A 26,133-nucleotide genomic window follows, 5' to 3' on the forward strand; every position below is an offset into this window, starting at 1 on the left:
AAAAAAATATCAAAGTAACATAGATTGTATAAGTTTACTTCTCAAAATTGTATCAGTAAGATTATCTGCATTTCTCTTTTTTATACATAATTTTCAGAATGGTGATGAATATGTACTTTTATATGCAACTGATAAATTTGTATGATATTGACATAATAAATTTTCATAGAAATTTGTAAATTTTGAAATACATTTGTAAAGTGTAAAAATGGTTTCAAAGTGAGTTTTGTACGTGAGTTGAAAACTGACAATAAAGTCATACTCTATATAAATGCAAAATGTGGTGACAAAAGAGTTCATAACAACAGAACCAATGACTGAATAATGTTTTCTTTGATACCAGTGTATAAATGCAGATTGTACTGTAAGCATTGATATATAGCTCCATGTTGTAAACTGTTAGCATGGACATATAGCTCCATGCTATAGGTGATTTTCCCCCAATATAAAGCACTGAATAAAAGCAGTTCCCACTTGAACCAAAAGGAACCAAAATTTGGGAAAAACAACAAAAATCAGGGGAAACTCAGTGGCGGTTCTAGGGGGGGGGGGGCATTTAGCCCCCCCAAAATTTTGTCTAGCCACCCCCCAAACAATTCTATAAAAAAAAATTGCACTAGCCAAATGCAAGAATGTGACGTACATGCGAACGGTCTCCCCAGAAATAAATAGTCATGAGAATGGTGCATTTGTATACTTTTAGTTAATAAAGAGTGCCTCATTGTAGGATTTAATCAGCGCTCACGATTGCAAATATGGCACGAGCCTCACCCCCACCCCCAGTGAGTTTCGGAGGCCTAAGTGTCCGGAGAAAATAACTAGTCTACATTTCAGCACGCCTCCTTGAAAAAAAATCTGCATCCACCCTGCTAGCCCCCCAAAAATATAAGTTCTAGAACCGCGCTGGGGGGGGGGGGGGGGGGGGAGACATTTGAAAGGCGTACCGATCGAGTGTACGAGCGCGCGATGAAATAGCGCCCCCTTCAGTTTTGCCAAGAACTATTTTGTTATGCATGTGGCCGGGAAAACACCCAACTTTAATGTTCTGGCGGATTGACTGGCCTGGACGATTTCTCCTGTGTTTGTGTCACGCTGTCATCACGAGAGCCTGGCATATGAGGTCATCATCGGACAAGTCCTACCCTTGCCCAGCTGCGATCTGACTGTGATTGCTCACTTGACGTTTTATCCACCATCCAGGTGAGATCAGATTAAGAACTTAATCAGATTAACTTCCGTATTCGGGATTGACAATGTCCGGAACCTCGACTTCCGGCCTCCAGTCGTAGACTAGTTTTGACAAAGTGCCCATCAAGTCTTACAAACGGGGCTATTAATTTTTGGCTCTCTTTTGAAAGTTAGGAAAGAATTCCATACTTGGACATCACGTGACACCCAGTGTACAAACCCTATTAGACTGGTCTGAAAAAATGTTCTCAGTAAATGCTTCAATACTTTCCCTGCTGAATTTGACTAGGCCCTATCATCATCATGCCTGTTTAGGACATGTTTTATCGCTTTCTGATGGCCAGTAGGAAAAATTTGTGATGTCCAGTGATGAGGCAAATTTCAAAAGAGCCAATTACAATTTACAGCCCAGTTTGTAGGGCTAGGTCGAGGTCATTACCATCCTCCATATGGTCAAATTAGTGAGTTACCATGGAGCATAAGTCCCACGCCTCGTAAGTCCGACGCCTCCTACCGGGTAAGTCCGACGCCTCATAAGTTCGAAACATCGTTTGTCACTGTTGTCGGAATTATGATTGGGGAATTATGAGGCTAGGCGTCGGAGAGCTATGAGGCCGAATCCTCATACATTTTTGTAAGTTCAATGCCTCATAAATCCAATGCCTCATAATTCCGAAATTTCGGACTTACAATGTATAAGGGATCGGTCTTCCAAATAATCAAATTTAGGCCTAGGCCCTACTTGATTTTAAATCCGTGAAATTTTTAAAGCAAGATTTTTGTGACTTAGTGTTAGTCTTTTGGAATTTGGCTGTGAAGTATATAAAAATGTGGCTTAACAATTTATACACAGATAAAAATCACAGTAGTGAAGGAGAAATTACCAATGCTGGGCAAGTTTCTTGGCCAGTAAATAAAAGTTAAATCTGCATTTGAGAAACTTTCTAAATAATTTACCCTCCCTCCAAAAAAAGAGAGGAAACCATGGTTGGTTTTCTAATCAAATCCTAGTATTAATCTCAAATGACAGCGAGGATCAATTCATGCCTTACTGATCGCACACGTACCGGTAGGTCAAGTAATTGAGGGAAACAGGTGTGATTTACACATTAATGCCTGCAAATTGCAATACAGAACCTCGTCCCATTAATTGATCCCCCTTTCCAAGTTCAATATAAAATGACGTCAAGATGTTTTACAGTAAGACACCCCCCTCCACCCACTGGCAATTTTTTCAACGTCAGAAAGTCTTGAATTTCCTCCCCACTTTCCCCCAGTGGTAACAACGGTTGTAAATGATAAAAAAAACATGGGCAGGATGTACGTTACAACACAGGAAACTATAAATGTCAAAGCGCGGCCTTACACTTGCAGTGCATACAGTATGTGCGCAGATTTTGCAAGGTACATGTAGAAACGGCTTCAGAGTTTATGTCAGCAGACAAGCAGTACTCTCCAACTCCAAGCAGTCATTTTGGAATTTGTGTCAAGACATTTATTGGTAAGTAACACTTAAATTTCTCAAACATGCATCGTACAGGTTAAAGGCACATAGGATCATTTGCATTTACCCCAAAAGCAACCTACCGAATTATCATAAAGCATACTTGTATTAAAAGTTGTAGTGGTACTAAACACCAGCTTGCTGTCATTTAGAAGAACTCAAGAAATGTAGGTGATATCCAATGATCTGTCAATTAACTGATTTTTGGAACAAAGAGAACTACATGTATAATGACAAAAGGACAAAATTGTGTTTCGGGATCAAAAGGATGTGCATGGTTTCTCACTGTTTTCTCAAAAAGTGTAGTTCAATGTATCCACCAAGCTGAAACTTCAACAGGTTAGGTTTTGAGTGGTGTTGTCATAGGAAATGAACAAAATGCATGACCAGCAACTGATCCTATATGTCTTTAAGTAATAATTGTGTGGAGCCCATTGAAAAGTAATATGTTCCACTTTAAAAATGATGACTAACTTGTCTTGTATGTGGTGTAGGGGTGGAACACAGGATTCATGACCGTGAGATTGTGGGTTCAAGTCCCACCGTGGCCATGCGTGTTGTGCCCTTGAGTAAGGCGCTTTACCTCAATTACTCCTCTAAACCCATGTGTTAAATGGGTACCGGCATTATTCAATGCTGGGAAGGTAACAGACTCGCTGTGGAGGAGGTGTGGCGATCCCCCCACAGCAGCATATGAGTCTGGCCCAATCGCTAATGAAAGAGAGATGGGCACTCCGTTCCTGTTAAAGGGAAAATACAACATTTGCAAACATCAAAAAATAAAACTACCAAATCATTTTGAAATACCTTGCTGGACTGTTAGTGAATGACAGTGTAAAGCATCCTGTAAAATCATTTTCAAGAAAAGTGGTATTTTTGTATCAATTTCCAACGCTGATCGGCCGATCAGCGTTGGAAACAACTGGCTTTTTTTTCAAATACTGGCCCCAATTGACCATATCACTTGTTTGCAATCAATTACAAACCTATGAACGGGTACGAGCCAGCTAAACTGGTTCCCTGACCTTACAATTCCCCAATGTATGTAAACTGCTCTGTTTCTTCTTATATGGAGTCAGGGAACCAGACTACAGGAAAATGATCGTTTTTCTTGGTTTTTATAGCATTTTCGAACCCAAAACCTCAAAAAAGTCAGTGTAACTATATTTGCTATATATACATGTATTTCCAACCCCCCAATTCCATCCATTCCTGGAAATTACAGCAAAAGCAAATGATGTATATTCCCTTTAACACAGGTTCGTCAACCCTTTTTTGTTAGACTGAGCTATCAGACCCCGCCCACTGCCCATGTGTGCAACAACGTATGCGTCTCGCCAATGCCACACTATACAGTATTCCAGCGTACATGTGCATGCATACATGGCAGACTTTTGTGCAAGCATGGCAGATATTAATCAAGGGTTTTATTGGTCAAAACCGTGATCACAAGGCGGGGCTGGTTCGGTCTATTAAACTAAATCCCATGTAATTTTAATCCAATTAATTTATAACCGTGATCAAATACATTTGAATATTGTCATAAACCCTCATTTTATTGTCATTTACGTTTGCATGAAAGTTTGCAATTTAATTCATGTGCTAACAAATATGTTTTAAAATAAATAATATAATTATTATTGTAGCAAGAATGTCTCTGACAAATTTTTTGGTACCATAGTTTTATTGATCTATTTCAGAAGTTTTATCTGGATCGTTGACAGTTAATAATAATCATGTGATGCTAGGCAATAGTTCAAGTATTTTGTTCACCAGAAATCTAAGTAATCTTTGAGCCTCAAGTAGGGCCGATGTAGTTGCACTTGAAATCTACACGTGATGTCAAAATAACTATGAAATTGGGGCTGGACCCAATCCACCCTGAAAAAAAAAATTCTGCAGGATGGTCAAAGTTGTGAACTTTAAACATAACAACAAAATCAAAATCAAGAAACGAATAATGTATGGAATTTAGTGGTGTTGTGTGTTGAAGTATAAGATATAGCTCTGGATGATATACTTACTAGTAAAACAAACTATTCAACACAGAGCCTGGGGGCTGAGAAAAATTGACGACTTTGTTAAAAAAAAACTATGGTTTGTTATTATTTGTAGCAAAGACAACAAACCATATTTTTGGTTCCAGTTTGATTTGTGCATACATTTATAGGGTTTTTTTCCCTCCAATGTTGGGTTTTGCCCTATGCCACCAACATATTTTCATAAACACTGCTAGCCCGACTGCGTCTGGCCGTACAGTACTATCGAAAGCTCTGTACTACAGAGCTTGCGATAGTACTGTACGGCCAGACGCAGTCGGGCTAAAACACTGCATACTCAGTGTTCTCCGGATGTTTTTGGTTTTAGGAATACAATGCCCTATTGGATATGATTAAAAGAAAACTATGATAATGTACTAATTGCATTTTAAATTAAAGGGGACTTTGTAATAAATAGTTATTTTTTTTAATTAGAATTTTGGGTTCCATTTGAAGTTTTCGGAATATTTGAAAGCAAATTTTGATTTTTCATTTGCACATTGACATGTTTAAACACCACAACCTGTGACAACCATAATAACGTTATTCTTGCAATATCTGCTCTGCTTCAAGCACCTAACAAGTTGAAGTACATTAATTAACAACCTGAGATTATCTTGTAAACATGTAGTTTTCAAAAACAGTTTCAAAAAATGTAATATTCGAGAGGAAGCCCTTTAAAGTAAAGAAAACTGTTTGACCAGAGTCTAGACAAAGTGTAAAGATATCAGTAATATTAGTTTGTTATGGAACGCCAGATAATATCACTTCATCCTGTACATGTATATTGTGGTTTTTGTTGTTGACTTAACCTTGGAAGTGTAACATGTGTTTCATTGTGTTACGCCCTGAATATACATGTAGAATGTTTATAATAGGCAATAGATAACAATAGGACTTATCCATTGTTTCAAATCAATGGTGCACATGTACATGTATAACTTGGGCTATTATAACTTGATTTTCTGGTAAAAGGGGTAAATTCCAAAAACAAAATCATTTTCCGTGTCACACTCAATAATTGCACACATTGATAAAACTACATCGTGTGCATGTGCCAGCTTTAAATTCTAAGTCTGATACTGAGCCTTATGAATGCCATTCATTCTTATGTTTTCATTTTAAGTTACAGTATCACATGTAGAAAACAATATTTAGAAGGAGAGCTACATGTACAGCTTTAGTATTGTTTTAATTTTAGCAGTACAAGTTACAGTTTTTGAAAGTATAGTCACTAATTTTATTAGCTTGAGATGTTTTAGGGTTGATGAGTGCCAATATGTTTGTTGGTCCTATTATACCATTGCCTACATGTACATGTATGTGATGTGAATTTTGCCTTGCGTTTATGCTACCCCACTCCCATTCTGACTAGTGTGAGTCAGTCCCATGACATCTTGTTGATTGATACCAAGATATTTGATACAGACTGTACATGTAGGCGCTTGGCTCTTCTATTTCCGACGGGAATTTTTTATACAGTGATTAGATTTAAGCTGCTGAGAAAAAGAAAAAAAAATATGTAGCAGATGCTCTCCTATCTTCTAGTTGATACACATTGTTTCACTCTGGGGAAAAAAGAGTTTGTGTCTAGCACCTAGACACTAGTTCCAAACCCATTCAAATCAGCCTCTATCCGACCACGCCTTAATTCTGTTGAAAAACAAATATCAGGAATGCATCTGATAACGTGTTAAATTATTTGGCTCCTGATTGTACACGTACAAGAAATTTTAGACAGAAACTACATGTAGCTACGGTACCATGCAGTTTATATAGCCATGGACGCACATGCCATTCCAAACCCACGCCTCAATCTGAAGGCCTAGGTCATGTTTGGAGCCAGAAGATAAATATACATTGTACATGTACACCTACTGGCGCAATGTTTGTGCACTGTACATGCCACAAGTGCTGGCCTCACAAACTTGCATAGTATATGTACGTACCTGTGGGAAAATAATCTGCTATTCCTCCTAGTTTATTCTCAACCAGGTTTTTTTGACAGTAAAGACTACAAACTGTATTTCCACCCTTCATCTATTTAAAAATTTTACCATTGTCACGTTTTTGGAATTTTTCCAAGTTTTCCAGTTGAACATTTGTAACAAATGCTCTTGATATACATGTAGCAGGCATGGGATTGTTCAGACCATATGAGCAATATTTTTGAATCTGAGAGAAAGACATTAAATTGAAAATATCCCATTTCCGAAGTACCTTCAAACACATCAATCCAAAGGCTAAACACTTAAATGTCTGATTTACAAGTGGATAAAAGAGACAATAATGTAAACAGTTTTAAAAAAAAATGAAAGAAAAACAAGATTAAGAGATTACAATTATTGTATAGAAAGACAACACGTACACTGTTTAAATTGGATTTTAAAAAGTATAAACATGGATGTGAATTAGAATGAAAGTGAAAAATAACTACTGGACATATGATTAAGTGCATTAAATCAATGGTCCGTAATTAAAGGGAATATACATCATTTGCTTTTGCTGTAATTTTCAGAAATGGATGGAATTGGGGGGTTGGAAATATATAGCAAATATAGTTACACTGACTTTCTTGAGGTTTTGGGTTCGAAAATGCTATAAAAACCAAGAAAAACAATCATTTTCCTGTAGTCTGGTTCCCTGACTCCATATAAGAAGAAACAGAGCAGTTTACATACATTGGGGAATTGTAAGGTCAGGGAACCTGTCTAGCTGGCTTGTACCCGTTCATAGGTGTGTAATCGATTGCTTACAAGTGCGATGGTCAATTGGGGCCAGTATTTGAAAAAAAGCCAGTTTTTTCCAACGCTGGTCGGCCGACCAGCATTGGAAATTGATACAAAAAGACCACTTTTCTTGAAAATGACAGTATACCAGGTGCCATGATTTTACAGGATGCTTTACACTGTCATTCACTAACAGTCCAGCAAGGTATTTCAAAATGATTTGGTAGTTTTATTTTTTGATGTTTGCAAATGTTGTAATTTCCCTTTAAACCAGATCCCTCGAGTGTGGTTGTAGGCTTGTTGTTGCAAGGAACTCCATGTACATGTGGGTGTTTACATAAATGTGGAGGCCAGTGGTATAATGCACATGTTCTTTCCTTTCAAGGGCCATTGTTAAAATAACCAGCTTGTTAATATTTGTGTTTTTACTTTATTGCCCATATCACTATGTACCCACTGAAATAAAAAAAAAATTAAATCACCACAATGCATTTGTATAATTTTGATCAAAAATTAGCCAGAATTATGACATTTTTAGGTAAAATTGCGTGACATTTTTACAGCTTGTCCAATGGTGCACAGTTTTCATTCTTTCAGTTGATAAATTTGGTCCTTTTTAATTCTAAATGATTGATGATAACCCAAAACTTAATATTAAACACAATGTTCGTGCATCGGCAACTTTGTATCATTTTGACATGCCCGCTGAAAATACCAGCACTCTGTAACATTTGGTGTCAGCAAATCCTGTTACCGAGTGAACTTTACCATTGATTATAATATTTGTAGAAACTGTCAACTATTCTAAATTTTAAGTGATTATTGAAGTCTTTTATTAAATAAAGAGACTAAAGAAGACCAAAAGTGAAATTCAAAGAAGTACAAGAAATATACCAATTTTAAATATTGGCATATCAATTTGGTGTCATCAAAAAACGTTACAGTGTGATACTTTGCAGCTGCACTCTGAATTTGTCAAACTGTATTTGTCAACAAGTTTAACTAAAAATATATCCTGGAGATTGGCTTGGAATATAGATGTCATTACATTTTGAATCCTTCTCTTAGAATTTGAAATAAGAGGCAATAAAGGTTTGGTGTCAAAACTGACTCCGTTACAGGTGAAATACCTCTTTTCAGCTGAAACAATGAAGCAAAAGCACCTGTTTGATTGATGATTGAGTTTTTAGCTAAAATAATGACTAAGTTTTTTAATACAACGAAAACTGTGGCATAGGACAGGTTGAAGTAGAACTACAGTGAAGAAAAGTGATAAAAGTGTTTTTGGTGTTGGTGTCAGCGTTACAGGTGAAATGATTATAAACAAACTAAACTTCCAGTCTCAGAAACAAGTATCTGATGTAGAAACCATCAAGCTTATCACTAAATAGAAAGGTTTAAATGGTTTGATACCATTTATTACTATTATTATTAGTTAGTTGTAGGATTGTCACTCTGTAACAGTGACTATTTGGTGTCAGTATTACAGGTGAAATGTTGGTTAACACCAGGCTTTACTTACAATAACATGCTTTCTAGTGGTGTTTGTAAATCTTCATTGCTCTTCATAGTTGCAGTTTTGGCTGTCAAACTTGCTTTTAGAGAACAAGTGAGTGTTTGTCTTAAAATAATATAATTTTATGTCAAGTGAGAGCTACATTTTTGTAATCATCATGTCAAATTTCCTGAAACTTGATATTTGATTTTCAACAAATGTTGAACAAGGATAATGTTAAAGTTTTTTTTAAACTTGTATGTGTTGCAAATAATTGCTTAAAAAGCAACATGTGTTTACCATACCTGAACAATAACCTGGTGAGAGCTCTAAAAGAAATTAATAATTTGGTGTCACTGTTACAGGTGAAATTTGTGTCCCATATGCTAGTTTATCATGTTGCTACTCTAAAAAGGTTCATGTTACAGAAAAATGGTTTTGTTTTTGACAAAATATAGACCCTAGACTGCAAAACCATGTGAAGCTGAATTTAATTTGGTTATTTTGAAAATTTGACCCTAATGTCACACACTGGCCTCCACATTTATGTACATGTAAACACCCATGTACGGGTAGCTTTGTATTTGGTGCAAGTTGTGGGCTAGTGTTATGGGCTTGCCACGAAGGACTAGCATCCAGTCTGTACATCAGCTGACGTTTTGCAGACAGCCAATTAGGTCACGGCTGGCCTAGTAGGTTCAATGGGGATGATTCAGGCCCATTTGTCTATTACACTGGCTTGGCTCAGCGGTAGTGATCATTGTTGAACTTGGAGTCTGCATTTTAGAGTTTGCATCACTAATGTAGTTGCCAGGTCTTTTTATTGAAATATTACAAACATGGCAAAAATACGTTTTTAAATATTTTACACATGTCTGTGGAGTTGTGATCAATTGCAATAACCTTGTGTTTCAGATCATATTATGGTCTTTACTCGCAATACATGTGTATAAATAATTAAGCTTGTGTACAAAGAAAGCTTGCATTTTTAATTGAGTGGGGGAAAGGAAAAGGGGAAAATATTATGAAGCCAAACCATATTTCTCTCATTTAAACAGCACAGTACTTTTTCACTTCAGTTTTAACCTCGAATATTGAACTGAGGCCGTGCATTTTTGTAATTCCCTCTACAATATTAATATGAAAATGTTGTTCAGTATGCAAATGTGTGGGATTGTTAAAGAGGACAGAGAAATGCTAGTTACCGGATGCTAGAGAAGGAAGTGGTTGTCAGAATTGTGGGCAATTGATCAAGCACCGTCGATATATCGTTACTACTCAATTATTTGATATTCTTTTTCATATCGAAATGTCAAAATTTTCGATATTCAGGAATGATATATATCAATATCAAAAGATTATTGTCAAAATAATTCTCCCGTTTTGTGCTTTTATTTTGTGGTTATCATTTGATGTTGAAATAAAACTTGGCGGCAACTTGTACTTGTGACTCAAAATAAAAACATTTCAAATGCCAAGCGGCATCACTTTGTGCATTCACTGGAATTCGCAGTCTCCCCAATGTACAAAATGTAAAACCTCAAAAGAAACCGCCCGTTCTGGACAAACTGTCAGTGCTGAGATTTGTTTCAAAAAGTTTGAGCAATATGCTCCAGAGAAAGCCGTTGAAAATTGGGACTTCAGATTTCGAAGTGACATCTTTATGGGGTTTAAAACATTTACATGGGATAATTGATAGGCTTATATGCTTGATCCTATCATTGAATTACAATTGAGTACCCTAGGATATTTCATAAATTTGAGGGCAGTTTCAGTTTTTGAATCTTTTGCGAATGTTGACTATTACCGGTAGCCTTAGGCTACCTTTCGAGAACTATGTTCCAGACTCAAGTTCCAGACTCAAGGTCAAAGATGAAATCGTGGAAATGGAATGGTCCCACCATGATGTCTGTCTGGCAAATTACCATAACATTTCATATTTGGTGGACTGGTTTCTCATAAATTTCACTGTGACTTACATGCACGTGGTACACATGCACGTATGCCACAGGTGAAACACATGTACATGTAGGGGGATAATGAAAAGTCGATGAAACAATCGCCAGAGGGTTTGAGGTCTCCAAGGGCCGAAGAGCAGTGTGAGATCTAGTAAATGTTTGCCTAAAGGCACCACTTACAATACCCATTTTTTATAACTTTCAGTAAAAAGAATCCTTTGTCTGTAAAACCATTCAAGATTTCAAAAGGGATTCAAAAGGGAAAAATCCTCATAATCAGGAAAATATCCTGACAAATCTCACCCTGGTATGCACTTGTACCGGAATGCTGATCTGCAAAATAAATACGTTTCATAAATTGTATATACACCTGAGGCAGTTGGTCAAGAGCCCGTCACATGGGTGGCTTTAAACTGCCAGTAAAACACTGCTGCATTGTGCACGACATTGCGCAGTAGGCGCTTCATGCCCAGCAGTTTCCATACAAGGAAATTTTTAGCACTATGTGCGTGAGGCACATACAGTACCTTAGACATGACCAGAGGGCTGTTTGACAAAATATGAAGTAAAATACATGTAGTTGAACAGCATTTTTGACTGAAAGGGTTACAATACTGGCCGTTAAAAGCCACCCATGTTGGGTGCTGTGGTCCAATGGTTACTGTGTTCGACTCGTGCCGTGGTACATGGGTTCGAATCCTGACCGTGGGAACATGGTGCTTGTGCTCTTGAGCAAGGCCCTTTACCGTTATTGCTTCGTCCTTTGGATGGGACGCAAAGCCGTAGGTCCCGTGTGTTGTGTAATGCACGTTAAAGAACCCAGTAACACCTATTGCTAAGAGAAGGGGTTTGCCCTGGTGTTTCTGGCAGTGGCTGCAATATGCGCCGCAGCACCTTGTAAACCCTTATAAGGTGCTACATAATGGGTCTCATATTTCTCATCAACTTCATTTACCTGTCTTAAAGACATAATTTCCAACGCCTTGAGTACCTAATTGTTGGTAGATACATGTACGTGCGCTATACATGCATAAGACTCCGGTATTATTATTATTATTATTATGAATGGAAATACATGTGCTTGGTCGGTATTAAAGGGGCACTAGGTCCTGAAATCCCAGAAAATTTGATGTTTTGGATTGTTTACTTAGCCTATTTCAAACATCTGGTTGAAAGGAAACCAACCTCGTGTCTTACCGTTCCCAATAAAAGACAAAAAAAATAACCTTGTTTACATCGGACATGACGGAGTACGAATATGTTTTTCGTGTCGTTCTACATATACGATATACATGTTGTGTGTCTCGGGAACAGCGCGGTGACCAATCACCAATGCAAAAAAAATGGTTTCTTCAACGTCCGCAAAAGGGGAACGCTTTACGAATGAAATCACAACCAGCATCAAAACAGCTCGAATTTACGGGGTCGCAAAAGTGGACCCTGAAATTCGTTCACGCACGCATAATACCCGAATAACACAAAAATGCCCAGTTTTGAAAGGATAGTTGTGTGGATGTTTATATCCTACTTCCGATTAACATCATCTCTGTCAAAGCGCATTTTGTAGCCCAATTGGGCTGTTCCAGGACCTAGTGTCCCTTTAAATTTTTCTAGTGGAGCGCAAATCAAGAATGTCAATTTTCTGTTTTGTGTAAAAGTCTATAAGGACAGGAAAAACTTCTTTCAGTAAAACTATCCAGAGAGAATTATGTTAAGATCGCAACGCCAGGCCCTCTAAATTTTTATGATCAGAGAGAATTATGTTAATTTGAGAGGTTTGCTGACTCAGACAAATGGACTGTGATGATAGACTCTAGAGATCTCTGAACCCTATCCATAAAGAAAACTAAGCAACTAATGAGGAGGAAATGATCAGAGGAGATAAGATGAGATAGTTGAGGATCATAGATTAGGGAACAAGTCCTTCAAACCAGATGTGCATCCTGAAGCATGACAGAATGATAGCATATGGAATTTATATTAAACTGTAGGCTCCCTCTGGGTTTTGCCCTTTGAATTGATGGATAACCTTTTTTTAATTTTTGTGAATTTAGAGCAGGCCTACTCGGTGAATGAAAATAAAATCATTTGTATCTTTGGCTTTACTGAATTACTGGTGGACTTTTAAGAATACCATACATTGTAAATTTGGCCTAGCTATCAAGTGTGTGGTTTTAACGTTTAAGGCTGAATTAAAAAAAAAAAAACATGTTTCTCGTCCGGGTTTTTGAAAAAAAAAGGAGAAAGAGGGGCTTTTTATTTTTATTTTTTTCAAGATGGCCGCCATTTTAAAATTTCCTGCAACCGTTGGTGTTTCCACTGTTCGAAGACACTTTGAAAATGAAAGACAAGTTGGAGAAGAGAACTGAACATATTTACAGTGTCATTTAGAGTTGTATTGGTCTACATTGAACATATTTCGCAAGTATTTATTTTCCGATGAATTAGTGGATTTTTTCGGTGTTTTTTTTACTGCATTTTTCAAAGATAAAAAATATTTTAAAAATCCAGGCGGCCTCCCAAAAGGAAGCGGGGCGGGGATGAGAAACATGTTTTGTTTTTCTACTTCCCCTAATATACATGCTTTTTGGGTGCGGCACCTTGAAAAATAGTTTTTCATATTGAATTGATAATGATCTAGCTCTACATTAGTTATGAGCTTGCCAATGAGACATCGCGCGAAAAGAATCGGCCCATAACAATATAATCAATTAATTAATTACAACTTTGAATTAAGAGCGGGACGCTCCTAATTCGTTTTGAATAGTGCACAATTTCTGAATTGGAGCGCGCCATTTAAAAGCAGTTATTAATAAATGTTTAAGTTGGCCAAAGAAATTGACTGGAGCGGGGTTTGAACCAGCTAGGACCTCTGGGTTGGCACTCCGGTGCTCTACTAACCCAACTGAGCTAGATCCAGCCCTATGTTTTACTGTTTGCTATCCACTCTGAGTATTTTAATAGCCTTCATGGTTCCTTGCTTTACTGTTCATACATAGGCTACAGGTACAAATAAAGGTGTATTTTACAATGAAGCATTCCTGCCCAATGTACATAGCGTCCTTGGTCACCTTTATAAGCCATTCATTTGCATAGTAAATACATACTGTGTAAGTCCCTCTCTCAATCCCCACCCTACAATTTCCCTATCAATATCAAACAGATCAAGAGAGACATGTATGCATAGCATTCCATGTGTGTGTGGTATCCAGGGTGTTATCAAGGCACATTAAAATGCGGCATTCGAATCGGATGCTTTTCTCTGCATTTGCGTGCTAGATTGTTAACGGTTGCCTTGCCTCTTTTCAAAGAAAGTGTAACATCTTTGATGCAAGATACCAAGATACCTTTTGGGTGTGGTATACAAATGTAGCACAGATTGGAGGTGTCGTACTGCTGTAGTTAGTTGGTATGTAAATGTCAAACAGATCATTTTTTTAACTGATAGTTTATGTGTGATTAAAAACCCTTACTCCCTAGCATGATTTACTAGAAGAACCATACACATCCTGGCAAATTTCAACACCATATATGGAAACGGCACACACATATTTCTGACTTTGATTCTGGAGATGTGCCAACCTAATGTAAAAGACTGTCAGTTTAGGGTACGTACTGTACCCATCCTGACAGATTCCAACAAAACATGCCATTGGGGTTTGTGTGGGTTGAGTTCTGTTAGGGTTAATTGCTCGTAAAACTACGTGCACTGTGAAACCCTATGATGTAATATTTTGTGCAATAAATGCCAATCAGAATGGTTGAGTACATCAGAACCACATCCACCCTGCTTTAAGCACCGTCGATAAAGGCTTAAGTTTAGGCATTTCGAGTGCAGGACTAGAAGACAAGTTGGATTCTTCCTACTGCCGGTACTGTGACTGCATGAAAGAGGTTGCCAATGAATTTGACACAGGCCTTCGCTCGTACCCCCCGCCCTGCAAACAGGACGCTGGGATACTCTGATGAATTCACGCTCTGATTGGCTGGATTTTGCGTGACCAGTGACATGCGCGTCATCACGGTCATGACTCTGCACAGTTTGAAATGGCCGTTAAGACTGATTCATTACTCTTTTATTCCAGTTTAGAGATGCTTTTTTCTTGTTGAAAAGCGTAATAACGTAGGAAATTCTGTAAAACTTATCTGTGTTGTAAATTTACAATTCCCATCACTTGCTCAGGCTCCGTTCGAATCACGAACGGTCGGATTGCATTATGCGACGCTCAAAATTTTGTCCACATGGTCCGCAATGAAACAGAAATCACATCCGGTATGGAATGTGCGCAATTCTATGGGAAGTTTTTGGATGGCATTTGCGCACATTGTCTAACTGCGGTCTGGAACAGCTGCAGCCAGATGCTTTATACATAGGTCATAGGCCACTTCCTTCACAAGATTCTGTGAAGCTCATCAGAGTATCCCAGCATCCTGTTTGCAGGACGGGGGGTACGAGCGAAGACACAGGCCCATCACAGAGATTTTGGATGTAGTGAAAGGGCCTAAAATATTTGTCTGTACGTTTGTCATTTCATGTGTGCATTGATTGATTGATTTGGCAGTTTGATTCATTTTTGGGAATATCACATGCAAGGTCTGAGGTTTCACATCCTTAAGAGATGTGTATAGTTGCCATGACAATGTGTAGCAGCTGTCCTTCAAATACAAATGCAGGGCATTTGGGAGCCCAGCTGGAAGATGATCACATGCACAATTTTCATTTGTTGCTATGTGTTATCAATCAAGTCTGGGTTTGTGCACTGCCCTGGCCTAAATACATGATGTACATGTGATCTGATACACCGTGCCCTCTGGAGACGTGCACACAATAGGGAACAAAGATTGTATACGTCTCCACAGGGCAATTTCTATAGATGAATACGTCTCCACAAGATTTTCACGAAATAGATATATGGATTTTACTCAAAAACTAGGAATTTCTAAGGTGGGTTGATCTGTTGCAAGTGGAAGAGTTTTAGAAAAGGGATATTAAGTCCGAATTTCAGTCAAGGAAATTAATTCTGGTTAAAATAAGAGCATGTTGAAACTTTACTTTCAAACTCGAAAACTTTACTACACGAGAACAAAGAAATGTCTCCACAAGAATACAAATTTCAGTATGGGTGTACATGACTGTACTGCATGGTGTATCAGTATCCAGCCTAGCATTGCACATGTTAATATGCAGGTTTCAGTTAGCTGTGGATGATGTTCTTAACACATGTTCACTGGAATTGACTTTCTGATTAAAATGACAAGAGGATTACACGTTGTTTGATAAATTGGTAACATGTCATGTTTGGTAACATATGTAATCCATCGGGTAACATGTAATCCATGCAGAAGAACACACTCCTGTAATGTTCTGCCCTCAATTAATACTTTCAGAGAATTTGTCAGTTTTCTTAATTCTTTGTGTGTTCTTGGAAATTGTGATTTTATGTCCCAACCTCTTCATGCACACCTTCCTGTTCAGATTGAAACTCACATCCAGTGATATTACAGTGGTACAACAGGATTGTTATCTGGCATACTGGTGGATATTGAAAATTTTAAAAATTATTATTGAAATTCTGGGCCTATCCAAATGAGAGAAATGCTGTTTGTGTTAAAACAGTCATTGAGTAAAGAGCTTTGTGGTGAAAAGTTTTGAAATATTTCCAGAACAGTAAGAAGATGACAAAAAAAGTAGGATGACATAGCAGTTAATAAGACCAAATTTGTCAGTTCAAACACTAACCCTCTCTATCCTATGTTGCCCCAGAACCGAAGTACTCTGCATTTGAAGTGTAGAAAGTATTCCTGCTGGCATACAAAAATATTGAATGTGACTATTGCGGCACAGCTCACTTAAATGCAATGTTTATGCAGTACATTTACATCCATCCATCGCAAATGGAATAGAAAGCAAAACCAAGTTGGCCTCAGGAAAATGTTCCGACAGTCTGACACAAGATTTAAAACTTCAGTACATAAACCAAGGCTGGCACAATTTGCTTCTCAGAATGGTAAAGTCATATGACTTCAGCATAAATGCATTTATCACACGGAATTATTCCATTTCCAGCCATCTGAAGGCTGATGCTGACACACCCCTAATGAAAAGAAAATCTATACCCACACACATTTTTTATCATCAGATATTAACACTGATACCCTTTTCTAAAATATCAGTGTTTGGCCCTAACAATCCCTAGCCTCATTCTAGCAATCAAAGTTGAACTGAGTGTGATTAATTGCAGTTTTGATAAGACTCCACTTGACCCGAGTAATTATTTATTGATCGGGGACTGTTGTTACATCACTTGATGACAGAAGTGGGCCCAACCCGTCAGGCCATTTGTCATTTCATTGGAGTTGATTTAGTGGCAATAAGATGAAACATTAGAACATGGCAACAGGATTACATCAAGACACATTATTCACATCTTACCAATTCTTTGAAAATGCACAAGGGCTGTCAATCACTTTTAATTGGCTGTAGGAAGTTAAACATCTGATCTTAATTTGCATATTAACCAATGGTACTGTTTTGTATAGTCTCTAACTTATGCATATGTACATTTTTGTACTATTGCAGAAGAAAACCCACTGGAATTGTAATTGTTTTCTGAAAAGAAGAAAACTCTTTTTACAGTACCGCTGCACATCTTTAATTATCTATTCAGAATATATAGGTGTGAACGTGCTGCTAGCGTAAATGGGGCATGATGAATGACTAAAATGACTGTCATGATTACAATGTACCGTACCTTTGGCCAATTATATGGTACACATGTGTTCATGTAAAGATCACTTACAAAGCCTAGACCTATTGATTGCCTAATCCTGCCCATGGCCTTGAATGCCACACACAACAGTCTAACACCATAAACCCTAATATGCCCAAAATAGGCCATTCATAAAAACTCTTAAATTCAGTCAACCATGTGGACTTCACTAGGCAGCTGTATCAAGGTTACCGAACAATGGCCCATGACTACCCAGGGATATTTGCTTCCCTCCAAGGGCAGTACAATGGTGGTAGATGTTGATGGTCACCGTAGTGATGTGGTAGACTGTACAACTGGACCAAGGCCAATGGAGAGTTGCCATAGGCGACCCGTAAGCAAGCAATGTGCCAGTCTGCCTGTGTGACTGCCAGTAAACCAGAAAGCATCAGACTGTTTCAATGTTTCACACCTGTACTGTGTGTTTTTTAATTGAAACGTCTCATTTCTTGCACTACTAGGCTGCAATATCTTTGATGTTTTACTGCCTCTTGTGGTGACTGCCATACATGTATGTACCGGTACTTATAATTGTTACTTCATTTGTGAATTATATTAATGTCATAATTTAAGTTGTTTGTGCCTGTGTTAATTTGTGTTATGGACATTTCTTAGGCTAATTGGTGTATTTACATGTACATACCCTGTACATGTGTGGCAGTGAGACAGTTATGTACATGTATTTTGTGGAAACATCTTTAATTGTACCTTTTTCTGTCATCATATCGTTTTCATCTTCATCATACAGTATGCAATACATGTAAACACAACAGTGGGTGTGGCTCATGTGATTGTGTGTACAACGTATTTCATTAGTGTAGGCTAGATAAAGAATAAATTTATAGGCTTTTTCAGCTTAACTAAAATATTAGGGGTTTGCTTACATTTTGTAAATTACCATGTTCATTCATGTACATATTATGTACATGTTCATCCCAATTACTTTGTGATGGCCACCAAAGGTGAGTACAATCGCAGACAAAATTCAGGAACAAAAGGGGATGTTCATGATAACCTCTATATTTGATGCAGTGACTTTTATAATAACGGTATTGTACTGCTCCTGAATTTGATACACTATGATTTTTCTTTCTTTCTAGATTTTGACAGTATCGGCCAAAACTCAGTCTTCACGCGTCTCTGCATCATCATATCCTTAACCCTACTCCTTGAGAGCTAGCTGTTCCCAGCATCATACAGTGTGATCATCATCATCATGGCAGGCGGTGGTGCAGGCATCCTCTGGGCCTTCATCTGGATTCTGGTCCTGATCTTTCTGGGCTGGCCCATCGCCTTCATCCTGGCCTGGATCTGGGTCTGCCTCATGCCCTTCGCTGTCTGCATGAGCTTCCTCAAGGACATCATGGAGGGGTTGCAGAAGATCGTCATGCTGCCCCAGACCTGCGGGGAGAACATCGTCGGCATGAAGCCCCTCTGCGACTAAAAAAAGGAGGATCGCAAGACTGGTCTCGGAAGAATTCATCGAGCTGTGACTTCACTGCTTCATTCCTTTTGATATGACTGTGCACTAAAATGTCAGCGTTAAACCCAAACTCCCTACTGTCTTTTGCTAAGTGCTGAGACCAAGTCCGCCAAAATCCATCAATCACACTACTTGCATGCTTTGCTTTCGGCCCCCAGGCCCATCAAGTCCATCATGCTCCATCAATATTAAGTCAAACCAGGCCTACAGGACCAAGTCCCCCCAAATGGGGGTATGTATTTTGATGGAGTTGGGGAGGTTAGGGTTAAGGCAAGTGCTGTCTGAAACGAGAATCCAGAGCTACAACTACGACGGTTGTTTGCACATGTTGCCTACTGACATTGGTCCCACTGAACACGGGTAGGCAAGGCGTGCCGTTCACTCTCCCTGCTGTGTACACGGGTCAGCAGTATATTTTTGATTTTTTTTTACCCAAGTAGAGACCTCTGAAGTCTGGTCCTGACCAGGGGTTTCTGAAACCTGCGTGTTGGACTTGGATTCATCGCAGAGATTTGGGATATTGGGAATGGCCCTCTAGACAATAGCTACAGATACTAGACAAGGTATTCAGATGTGGCCTACATGTAAGTTTGAAATGAATCACGTAGTTGTATTCCCTGCATTGGTCGACAAGCTGGAGATGCGTATGCATTTACATACCGGTATGTACCACACAGACCAAATTTAAAGTAATTGAGCTATGGTTATGCACACATGTGCAAGGCTTTTCTCTGCCAAATACCATGTTTTTGTTACTCTGCAGGGATTATTGGCTAATTTTGCCAACCACTATTTTCTTTGTTAAGCTTCGTGCAGTTTTGGCCAAGCTCGCTTTCAACAACGTCTTGGTTAATATCAGTGTTTTTGTAGAGGAAAGGGGATTTGTAAACTTGAATTCTCCATCCTGATTGGTTGATCCATGGCAACAAACCGCGCTACATGTACATTATCCCATGTAGCACGGTCCGTATCGCACTATTCCAAGATATAGTGCCATTCCAGCTGCATGCTCGGATAACCGCTAAAAGGTTACTGTACTTGAGCGTGCTCATTCCAACTTTACTGCTTGTCAAGTTTGCTTAAACTTAAATTCGTTATCTCACTTGCGCACGTGGAACCAGGAAAATTTAGTGTATCTGCATCATACCACTCCGCCTTCAACCTCATATCATGTGGGACACAGACGCACTTCATTAATCCGAGTTCCACTCGCGCTCGTGGGATCCCATAGTGTGTGTACGAGTTCTATATGAATTCTGAAAGTTACCTGTACATGTAGTTACCGACAGTTTATGGAAAGCTCAATGTTGCCCTTACACATTTTCCTCAACAGACTATAGGAAAGTCCACTACTTAGCAGGGTACAATATATGAAACAAATTAACAATTTTACCAGCCCATAAAACTATTTTGCAGTTTAGAAAACAATTTATTTTCATGAGGAATCTCAGTTTTGTATATGTACATGTATATTACTCAATATACCAGTATGTTGTTGTTTTCCCCAATCTGCTGTGTTTGCAACTTAAAAAAAGAAGTTTTTCAAGCTTGCACAATTTTGATGGTACATTGTAAATGTATGCAGGGCTGGTAGTCAAAATGACCGGTGATCTAGGAAAAGGCCAGTTTATGCATCCAAAACTAATTATCTTACAATATTCATTCTAGAATACCGGTATAACGGGTGCAGGATTACAAAATAATTAATAAGTGCCTACATTATATTTGTGTGATCTTATGAGATTTTAGTTTCAGTTTGCCTTTTCTGTTAACATTTATCAGTAGTTCTGTTGCTGCAGAGTTTTGTATTATAATTAATATTATTATTTTTTTAGATTTAAACAATTCTTTTTGTCTTGGTGGATTTGGAAGCCATTAAGGGGTTGGGTCTCATTTCAAGAGATCATATTTTTTTGGGTTTCGATTTTTGAGTTATTAAAACCTTGGTTTTTATTAATGAAAAAATTGGTTGTTTATCAAGGGGCAACTTTGACTGGACACTCTAGGTCATAATATCTTCTTGCTTTGTTACACAAACTAGTTTTAACTGGACTTTAACTTGTTACCAAGTGTAACGTTTAAGAAATCTATCAGCGGATATGGTGGTGCAATGGACTAGTGTCAACTAATTCAAATTGTTGTGAAATGTAGACCTGAGCAACCAAATTACAGAATTGATTGAGAAACCAAATTACAGAATTGATTGATAAATATAAGAAATGAATTATATTTGTAATAAAAACTGATTTTACCTGTATAATTTTTGAAGTGTAACCAATAAAAAATATATATGGACTGTGAGACATGTGTCATTTGTGAATGATTCAACATATTCACAGTATTCAGTGGTACAATGTACATGTACCAGTGTAGCTGGATTTCAGAAACACTGAAATACATGTAGTTTCAAAGATACAAGCACTAGTAACTGTTGCCACTCAGTTTGATGAATATGGTCAAACGATGATAAAGTTCAAGGAAATAAGATCATGTGACCTTACTTGAGGGATTTATCCTCCCCTCCCCCTACCTGACATTTCAGGCGATTCACAATTCAGTGCGCCACCAAGAGTTTCCCACGGAGAGTTCATTTTTTCCCAGTGCATTGTGGGAGATGGTCGACAAATTCGCAGCGTGGGACATTTGAAATTGTTAATTTTTTTCCGGTCAGTAGTTTCGTAAATGTATGATTCGAATATATGTTCGCCCTTTTTTTCTTTTAATCAATATGGCGGGTTTTTTTATGAGCTGGCAGAACGCTATGCCCCAATCTATAACAAAATTAGCTCCAGTTGTCTACTGACACTCATTCAAGTGGACCGCATTTTGTCGACCGTAAACTTGAAAAATGGACTCTCCATGGCAAACTCTTGGTGGCGCACTGCATTGTGAATCGCCCGAATTGACAGTAGAAACTGCTGGGAGTATGGACATTAATACAAGTTTCTACTATGTACGTGCGTGTGGAGAGCCACGTCTCCCATTCCAAACCTCAAATCACACCACCACTATCATTCTCCTCAATTAAGCAACCATTCAAAAGTCGTACAGTCTAGTTTGATTTTTTTTTACCAGCATTACCATTGCCAACCCCATGAAAATCTCTGCTAAGTGAATGACGCAAGTGCAGTGTGCTAGGAATTTCAAGGGTAGCGTTGCCAAAGTTCCTAATGACTGATTTGATTCATAGCAACCTTTGACAGTATTGGCTTATTTACAAAGATTATCAGGGATTGGCTGTATTGGGGGATTAATTCCACACCAGTCTTGGAACAAGGTCTCACAAGATAAGACAACGTCTTTTTGGCGCAACATCTCAAGTTGCAGCTCTCAGTTCCAGAAATTTTAGTGCAGAATTATTTTTTTCTGAGAATCTCAAACCCAGATCGTGGTGCACAGTACACCTGTGGCTTTTGGCAGCCTTTTCTAATATGTTTTCTTTATCGGTGATTGGTCAGTCTAAAGGAAGTTTAGATTAATTGCGGAAAATTGAAAGATTACCAGACTTCCTGACTTTTTTCAAGAGTGCCAAAAGTTGCCCAGAGCTGTCCCATCATCCAATTATGTACTGACTTCAGAGTCAAAAACTGAAAGTGTACATAACTGGGATGACGCGTACTATGCAGTGACGAAAAAGTGAACAGATCAGAGTTAATGTGCAGGACACAGGGGACACTGCGTGGAAAGTTTTGCCCAGTAAGTTTTTTCTTCATTTGTAATATGCGCATGAATATGTAAATGTACACCAGTCTATGGATTGGTCTATGAAAAAGCCGCTTGCACAGCAAGGGTCTATGGTATTCGTGCAGATTCGGCGATTAATTTTGCAAAACAAGACTGCGTCTTGACCTCCAGATTCTGACCATTCAGTGGGTGCCTTCTGTCGGGTCTTCGGTTATCCATTGTTGTATTACAAAAACATGGCAGTCAATTGACCAATCAATGAAATTACGTCACAATTTCTAAAGTCGATTCCAATTGGCTTGCGTGTGGGGTCGCATAAAAAATGTGCATGCTCGGATATATCAGCCAATCATAGTATGGCTTTTCACATGTTAACGTCTGATCCTCAGACTATCTATGGATTAGCTCGCGTCCAAATCTCCTGTAATGCTGATAATCAAAGACCTACAACTACGTCTGAGACTGCCCCGAGTATCTTTTGCCCTGTGCCTGTACCCATGTCTACAAAAAGTTGACTAAACTAATTGGCGGTTTGAGGCTTGTGTAAAAGCGTCTCTAGTCAGTAGTTGATGGTCCACATGTCAACACGAAACTTCTTCAATCTGGCAGGGCCGTATCATAAGTCCGACGCCTCATAGGTTCGACGCCTCATAAGTCCGAAATTTCGGACTTATGAGGCGTCGGACTTATGAGGCATACAATTTTTTTATTCCGTCACATAGGTCCACACCTCATAAGTCTTACGCTCATAAGTCCGGCGTCGGAAGAACGAGGCGTTTAATTTGTCGAACCTAAGAGCCGTTTGAGCTATGAGGCATCTGAGCTATGAGGCGTCGGACTTATGAGCGAACCCCAATCTGGCTTCCTCTGTTTTAACCTTTGAGTGGCCAGCCTCAGTGGGCTAGTCCCAATAGTCAACTAGAGGATTAAACATGGGTAAAATTTGTCAGGATTTTTTCCTAATTTTAGGATTAAAAAAAAAACCTTTTGAAATCAGGAAACACTGAAGTTTTACCATAAAGGTTTTTTTTAACAAAAGAAATGGGTATTGTACGGTTCATAGACCCTACGTTGCTCTGTGGCCCTCGGCGAGCCTCATACCCTCTGCCGAATTATCTCCTGGGTTACTCCTTTTTCCCAATTTCACCCTTGTAGCACAAATTTGGTTGACTTGCCTAGGATCGAGCTAAGAAAGAACTTGCTCATCAAATCCAACAATATATTGTTTTTGTTTATAATTTCATTTCACATGGTGAGCTCTTAAGTTAGTGTGCTTTTCTGTGGTTTATTCAACAGAAATTAGTCGGTAGACTGCATGAGTTCAACAACGTACAAGCAGACTACGCGCGTCGAGACCCGCACAAGCTCTCAGCCCCAAACCCGAACGACCGTCGTCCGTTCCTCCCGTCACTCGTCCGGCATGGCTAACTGCGGCTGGCTCTGGAGTATCGTCTGGGCACTGATCCTGCTGGTGCTGGGCTGGCCCATCGGCATCCTGTGCGGCATACTCTACGCCATCTTCTGCGCCTTTGTGCCGTGCTGCGGCGGCTGCGCCGACTTGGCCAACTTCTTGCACCGGGGGCTGGAGCTGCCGAAGACCTGCGCCGAAAACATGGTGGCTCAGCGGTCGGGCTGTTAGGTAGAGGATGCATCGGGAACAGCATAGCAGCTGCACGAGCAGGTTCAGAGCATTGACCTCCGGTAGTTCCAACAATCTTCCTACACATGTAGCTCACCCCTTCTGGAAAAGCAATGAGTCAACACACATTGCCAGCACGCACTCTTGTTTTTAGCGACAAGGGAAATACACTCAAAAGTTTGGAGCTTTGATAAACTGATTCATCTTCTTCCTACAGCAGGATTTATTAAATTCAATTTTTTTCTTTTCATAAAAGACACAGAAGTGCCCGAAAGACTGGCAACCCGTAAGGCCATTTATTATGCAGTTTCCCAGAAAGTCATGAAAATTTTCATTTTGCAAGGGCGTACTAGTTACACAAACAAACCTTCAGTATTTGAATTCCATAAAGAAAAAGAACAACATTCTGCACAAAGTGGACTCTGTCCAATTTTAAACCTTGAACGAGATAGCACATGATCATTTGCACTCACAGAGGACCTCAAATAATGGGAGAAGAATTTTGCCAGCTCTTAAAAGTCTCATTCAGATTAACCCCTGGAGCTCGGCACTATAGCTGGCACAATGCTTTCACCATAGAGTACCGAAGTGTGACGTCATTTAGAACCAGAAAGTGTAGTGCAAATGAATGGAGTACGCACGCGTGTTGGTTCACGGGCTGAATCACACGCTGATGTCTTTTACACACACATTGTGCGCGTGATGTACTCACTTCGGTACTCTATAACTGGAGATTCCGTGTCATGAGTGTACAGTTATTTGGTATCACAACTCTTATAAGTTAGGAACCTGTCTCGGCCAATTTCATGGAGATGCTTAGCAGAAAGTACGACTTTAGCACGAGATTGTGCTAAGCAAAAAATAAAACAGATGGGGACCAGTCAACAGCAATAGAAACTGCATACCATCATGGCTGGTTACCTGTTTTTGTTAAGCAAATATTTTCCGTGCTTACCACATTTATGTGCTGAGTATAAACTCCATGAAACTGGCCTCGGCTGTAATGCTGCTTACAGTATCCACAAGCGCAGTCTTTAGCGTTTATCAGTTTTTTTCATCTTAGATTTTAATTAGTCGTAGAAAGTCCATGTATAAACTTTGAAGATGTTGCCGTCTTTTTTTTAACAAAGCATGAAAGGGTGATTGTGTACTTAGACAAGTAAATTTGTGTATTTTACCTTCAGAATTTGAAATCTGTTTATAAATAATATAAACTTTGGTGCAGGATTGGGCCCGTTTTCTCCGGTGGGGAGGGCTTGCTTTCACACTTTTCCAAGTGAGTTATTATTTTGCTTTTATGTTTGTTTTGATGGTAAGGGACACATAGACACAACTGAAATTGCTCTTTGGTAAGAACTAAAAAAAAAAGACTATAAAGTTACTGCCTTAGGTTGTAATGCTAGTCAATTTAAGGCTGACAGCGCTTTCACATGCTTTTAAGCTGTGCTTTTATTTTCGGAGGCTCATAAACATGTTGATGAACTGCCCAACTATAATAGTATTAATTGCCAACCCGCTGAATACTATACAGGGTAATACATTCCTATAACTAGGCATAGACGTCCAAGGAACAGACTATTTCTGTTAAAAAGTTGCAAAAACAAACAATTTCTTTCATTTCAAATTCTTTGATAGCCATCCTGA

General features: G+C 38.8%; 1 long non-coding RNA gene across 1 annotated transcript; it reads left to right on the top strand.

Moving 5' to 3' along the window:
• The first annotated feature begins 984 nt into the window (after positions 1–984).
• Positions 985–25,845, top strand: LOC119742617. Its single transcript, XR_005272877.1, has 2 exons — positions 985–1,200; positions 24,147–25,845. It is a non-coding gene; the product is annotated as an uncharacterized LOC119742617 (long non-coding RNA).
• Positions 25,846–26,133: the final 288 nt, after the last annotated feature.

The sequence above is a fragment of the Patiria miniata genome, unplaced genomic scaffold (genome assembly GCF_015706575.1).
Source record: "Patiria miniata isolate m_02_andy unplaced genomic scaffold, ASM1570657v1 HiC_scaffold_6, whole genome shotgun sequence".
Taxonomy (NCBI): Eukaryota; Metazoa; Echinodermata; class Asteroidea; order Valvatida; family Asterinidae; genus Patiria; species Patiria miniata.